The following is a 5,816-nucleotide window of genomic DNA, read 5'->3' as shown; positions in this document are numbered from 1 at the left end:
ATGATGGGTAGTATTTTCATCCAATCTATTCTTCACTATATTCACTGTAATATTGCAAAGGAAAAATTTGAGATCAGGCTCCAAGATATCATCAAAATCTGCAGGGAGGGAAAAAAGTCTGTTTGACAAACATCAAGTTGGACTGAACATCAGATACAAATCAACACCACATATACCCTCATCCAGCCAGATGCTGTTCATTTGCCACAAAGATATAAACTCAGACAACTGCTACCAGTCAGAGCTTATCAAAACAGGAAGTGGGCGTGCCAGGCCCAGATCTTTGCTTGTGATTGCAGACTCTCTCATGGTGAGCACTTCTTCATTTTCTTAAAGCTTACACACCACTGTGACAAATTCATAATAGAATTTTGCTTAAGATGGCTATTACATTTATTTACTCTGTCAACTGTCTGCAGAAGTCCCTTCCTTCCCTTTTCTGAAAATTAGAAATCTTAGCTCATTTCCAGTTCTTCCACTATTTTGTGATTTTCAAAAGTAATTATATCAATGGTTAAGTAATATGTTCTGCAAGTTTTTTAAGGTCATGTGTCTGAAACAAGAAACAAGAATTATTCAGTGTGGCTACTTGCTTTCTATAGCCTCCTCATTATGTTGACCTCTGTTTTCTTCTTATTAATGTTTAGACCATCTTATTCCCTCCTCCCTCCATGGGATTCAGACTGGGAGAAATATTCACCAAGTAGCTGCTGACAGAGAATGGGACCAAATGCCAAAGTGTAAACTTGATTGTCCGATTTAGATGAGTGCAGTGAGGGGCTGTGAGATGCAGGCAAGCTAATTAATATCCATCAGGAGACACAGAGTCTAACGCAGAGCAAATAGAGGGTCACAGCTGGGGTTCAGAAGCAAGTCAGGCCTGGAATTGCCTGGCAGTCCAGTGGTCAGGATCTGGCATTTCACTGCTGTGGGCCTGACTTCAATTCCTGGCAGGGGAAGTAAGATTCTGCAAGCCGTGGGGCTCTGCCAAAAAAAAAAAAAAAAAAGCAGGCCAGGACCAAGCAAGTATGGTGTAAAGTTGTAGGGTCAAATTTAGTGGGCACTAACCACGTGGGCTCCTGAGCACTTGAAATGTGGCTAGCACCACTGAGGAACTGGATTGTTAATTTCAGTTTAATTTAAACTCGTTTATTTTAGAATTTAAAAACTGAACCAAAGTAAAAATGTTCTCATTAAGTACAACCCCATTGTTCTGAGAGGACTATGTTTCAGTTTAACAAATCATGTAAGATGTTTTTGTGATGCTAGAGTGTGCCTCATGGGCCTGTGTTTACACATCAGCAATCTACTTGGTATAAACAAAATTATTTAAGTTATTTTTCCTATACAACGATGTAACAATGCAACAAGATTATTGGATGTTTATGCAGAAAACACAAGTTACAGTGATACTTATGAAAATAGTAATCAAATGGAAATACTTCTAATTTTAATTAAAGCAATCATGCTTTTGTTCTTATTCAAAAGTTAAGTATAAACACAATTTTAAGTTTAAAATTAGGGCATACTAGTGATGTAGAATCAAATGGAGATGGAGAAACCAGTCACACAAACAAAGCAATAAAGGAAAAAAAAAATTGAGAGAAGATGTGTCCCAAATTTCACAAAGCACGGTAATTGCAGATTTTGGGGTTAAACAAAATGAAAGAGCTGTTTGCTTGATGGGTAAGTTTTCTTTAAGATGATGAAGCAGACAATATTACAGACATTAGCAGAAAAAACATGGTGCATTTGATAAGTTTCCTCTAACAGTCAAAAAATTTTGAAAAGAATAGACTAAATTAGTTATCAGAAATCAGAAATGAATATCCAACAAAATTTTTAAAAATTATATTTAATGTGAGCTTATAACTTTAGCTAGCTGTTAAATGACCTAGACTCTTGCACAAAAAAAGAAACTAATTTTTTAGATGGCAACATGGTAAAAGAAATCCGTTTCAGTTATGGAAAAATATTATAAAATTGCCAGGAAAGGAGTAAAAAAAAATCACATTTTACAAAACACAAAATATCTTCAATAAAGCCACCGAACAATCATCTGTAAGGTACCAGCCCTTTTCAAGAATATCAAAGATCAATTGATTCAGAATTGGAAAGACTGAAAGGACTTTCTTTAACACATTTCAAGTGTTTAGGATGAGTCATGCCTAATTAATACTTTGGTTATGTTTAGTCTCAGAGGACTTCCAAACTCATGAAGAAGTGCTGTCAACTCATAGTCTAAAAAGTCAAACTCATGGCATAGATATATTTGAACTTTTTATGACTGTCAAAGAATTTCAACTAAATATGAAAAAAATTGGTTTCTATATGATACAGGTGCTTCAGCTGTTACATCAAAAATCTGGATTTATAAGAATTTTAAAAGAATAGACTGATGAGAGTCCTTTTGGACTACAAGGAGATCAAACCAGTCAATCCCCAAGGAAATCAAACCTGAATATTCTTTGGAAGGACTGATGCTGACGCTCCAATACTTTGGCCACCTGATGTGAAGAGCAGACTCATTGGAAAAGACCCTGATGCTGGGAAAGATTGAAGGCAAGAGGAGAAGGAGGCGATAGAGGATGAGATGGTTGGATGGTATCACTGACTCAATGGACATGAGTTTGAGCAAACTCAGGGAGATAGTGAAGGACATAGAAGCCTGGTGTGCTGCAGTTCAATGGCACCCCACTCCAGTACTCTTGCCTGGAAAATCCTATGGACAGAGGAGCCTGGAGGGCTGCAGTCCATGGGATCGCTAAGTTGGACATGACTGAGTGACTTCACTTTCACTTTTCAGTTTCATGCATTGGAGAAGGAAATGGCAACCCACTCCAGTGTTTTTGCCTGGAGAATCCCAGGGACGGGGGCGCCTGGTGGGCTGCCGTCTATGGGGTCGCACAGAGTCGGACACGACTGAAGCGACTTAGCAGTAGCAGTGCTGCAGTTCATGGGGTTGCAAAGAGTCAGACATGACTTAGCGACTGAACAACAACATGACTCCAATTCAAGATTTTCTTGAAACAAAAGAATATTTGCCAAATTTTCAGTAATGGGAGACAAAACGTGGCAGTTATGATTTACGTTTTCTCAGTCATATCACACTGCATACGAACAAGCAGAACTTGAAGCTCCAAGGAACAGAACAGCTTATTTGTAACCTAGATCTATAGATATGAGAATTAATGTTGATATTGAAATTTTTCATAATACTAGTCAATAATGATTTTATACATTTTTCTAATATGAACTCATATGCAGAATATTTTAATTATAACTGAAAGTGTTATGTAAATTGGCTGATAGAAATTCAAAAATTGAAAACACTTTGTTGCCAATCTTCAATTTAGAGTTTCTTTCCTTCCTTCCCCTCCGACTTTGTTGAGATATAATTAACATATAACATTGTATGAGTTTAATGTGTACACTGTGATTACCACAATAAGGTTAGTTAACACATCTATCACTTGGCAGAAATAACTTTTTTTGAGGGTTTGTTGTTGAGAACATTGAAGATCCCATCTCTTAGCAACTTTCAAGTATACAACACAGTATTACTGATGATAGTCACCACACATCAGATCCTCAGAACTTGTTCATTTTATAACTGGAGGTTTGTACAGTTTGGCCAACAGAGTTGCTTTCAATTTATGCAATTCTCCTTTGAATTTGAAGTTAACATTAATTGTCTTGTTAGTGAATTTACTAAACTTTGACATAATTTTGAAATTGATACGCTTTTAAGGATGCTGAACCTTACAGTTGGTTTTATTGCATAATGTTTGCATAAGAAAAAGTATTGAAAACTCTAAGATATCCTACAACCATCAATCAGCTAATTATTAATTCTACACTAAAGCTAGGCAGACATATAATCTTAAATTTAAAAGCTAGTTTCAAAAAAAGTAGATAAAAATTTAACATGATGCACTTTTCAATATGGCTATATCTGTAGTTTCATGTTGTTAATAAGTGTTTCAAATGTACTGCTGGAAAGTTGCTTTTTATACTGTGAATATTGCTAGCGTAATATCAGATTATAAGCTGTAAAAACTAATTATTTTTATGGAATGATGAAGCTAACATTGTGATAATCAGTTTTCAATTCACATGCAAATTAAGTTGATGTAATAGTAATAATCTAAATAAGCTTCTTATAACCAACAAAATTCTACTGGATTCAAGTTATACATGTTGCATGATCAGATTTCCAAGTAGGACCGAATAGTGGCACCTGGGAACCATTCAGGCTGGTGTTAAGAACCTGTGCTCGCAGCCGACACTTTCTTAGTAACCATGTCTTTTGAGCACACTGTGCTTGAAAACTTACAGGTCAGCATGCAGCTCTTTCCTGTTGTCTGACCATATAAACCAAACATCTCTCATAACCTCTCTTCATCGATGGCTTCAGGTCTGTTGATCTTATTCCTAAGAATCAGTATAAATGCATTAGAAGTGGTTTTGACTGTCATTAGCAAATCGAGTTCTTCTTTTGATTCTAACAGTCTTTCATGATCTGCACAATCCACCAGAAGTGTAACGCCATTGATAGCAGGAAGATAGTTTTTCCATACTCTTTGAGCTTGAACAGTCACCCACCTTAAAAGTTGCAAAGGTTATACCAGCAGTGGTTAGTTCTTTTGAAGGGAGATGTAACACTGGGGACATGTGTCCATATCTGTCATCTTTTAGCATAAGTAGTAATGTTGTTTTTCTCATGTTGTCCAATCCAAAAAATACCAATTTGCCACTTTTCTTTTATAAGCCTAAAAACTGTAGCACTCTGCTGAAATCATTGTATATCCAATCAAAGATGAAGGATCTGTCCATATTTTAGCATCTGAGACTGATTAGCATCTGAGACTGAAGAGAATGCTATTCCTTGCTTGGTACTGGCCCTGCACCCTCTGAGACTGGACTGCAAAGTGGTGGCTACTTGATGAGCTTTGCTTAAAAGTCAAATAGTCTTCTTGGAAAAGAGGAACAAGTTTTGTCAATGTACATGCAAATACTGAAAAAAAAGAACTTTCCATATTCAATGTAGTTACTTGAAAATGTTTAAGTATGCCTTTCACTGTAAAAAATATGGCTACTAGGAAATTTTAAATTATATATACGGCTCAGATTATACTTTCATTGGACAGCATGAGTCTAAGGATCGTGTCGTGATCAATACTGGAGTGTCAAGAACTCACCTTTTCACATATACGGGGGAGTGTGCAGCTACTTCAAAGGACCAGAGGCAGAGTAGACAATTTTATTCATTTCCAGTTCTGTTGGATTATCATCTCAAAAGTGGGGTGCAGTATTGTGCTGATACATTATTAACAATTGGTTCTTGGGGTAAAAAAAATCCCTGCTTTCTACCATTATCTAGTTTCCACAGTACAAATGTTTCCATCAAGGCCCATTTCAAGCTACCAACTGGACATCACTGGGAGTCTGGAAGAAGTACTGATAAATTGGCTCTGGCCAGCAGGTTGCAGCCAGCTTCAGTCCACCACTAGCTGGGACTATCTATTATTCATCATTGCTTCTGCAGTAGCTTGCGTAATCAACAAAGAGTAAGCCCATTTTAAGTATAGTACTTGTTGAATGAACAAATATTTCTGCTAGCCACAAATCTCCTGTTGTTTCAGTTTTTCCCTGATCCTTTAATCTTTCTGAAATGTACATTCCTAAAGTTGGGGGTAAATGTATGACTACAGGCATTCTTTTTCTTGGCCCTTGTAATGAATGTGTTGTGCTGTCCAGATCTCCGTTAGCTCTGAGCCATTCATTACCCTGATGGTTGGGAGTATTACCTGATG

The 5,816-nt window shown here is 36.8% G+C and overlaps 1 pseudogene; it reads right to left on the bottom strand.

The window, feature by feature from the left end:
- Window positions 1-4,090: 4,090 nt before the first annotated feature.
- LOC129628700 (GTP-binding protein SAR1b-like) lies at window positions 4,091-4,836 on the bottom strand (annotated as a pseudogene).
- Between the last annotated feature and the right edge of the window lie 980 nt (window positions 4,837-5,816).

The sequence above is a fragment of the Bubalus kerabau genome, chromosome 15 (genome assembly GCF_029407905.1).
Source record: "Bubalus kerabau isolate K-KA32 ecotype Philippines breed swamp buffalo chromosome 15, PCC_UOA_SB_1v2, whole genome shotgun sequence".
In the NCBI taxonomy this organism is placed as follows: domain Eukaryota; kingdom Metazoa; phylum Chordata; class Mammalia; order Artiodactyla; family Bovidae; genus Bubalus; species Bubalus kerabau.
Note: the sequence above shows the minus strand (reverse complement) of the source record. Positions and strands in the feature narration are given on the sequence as shown.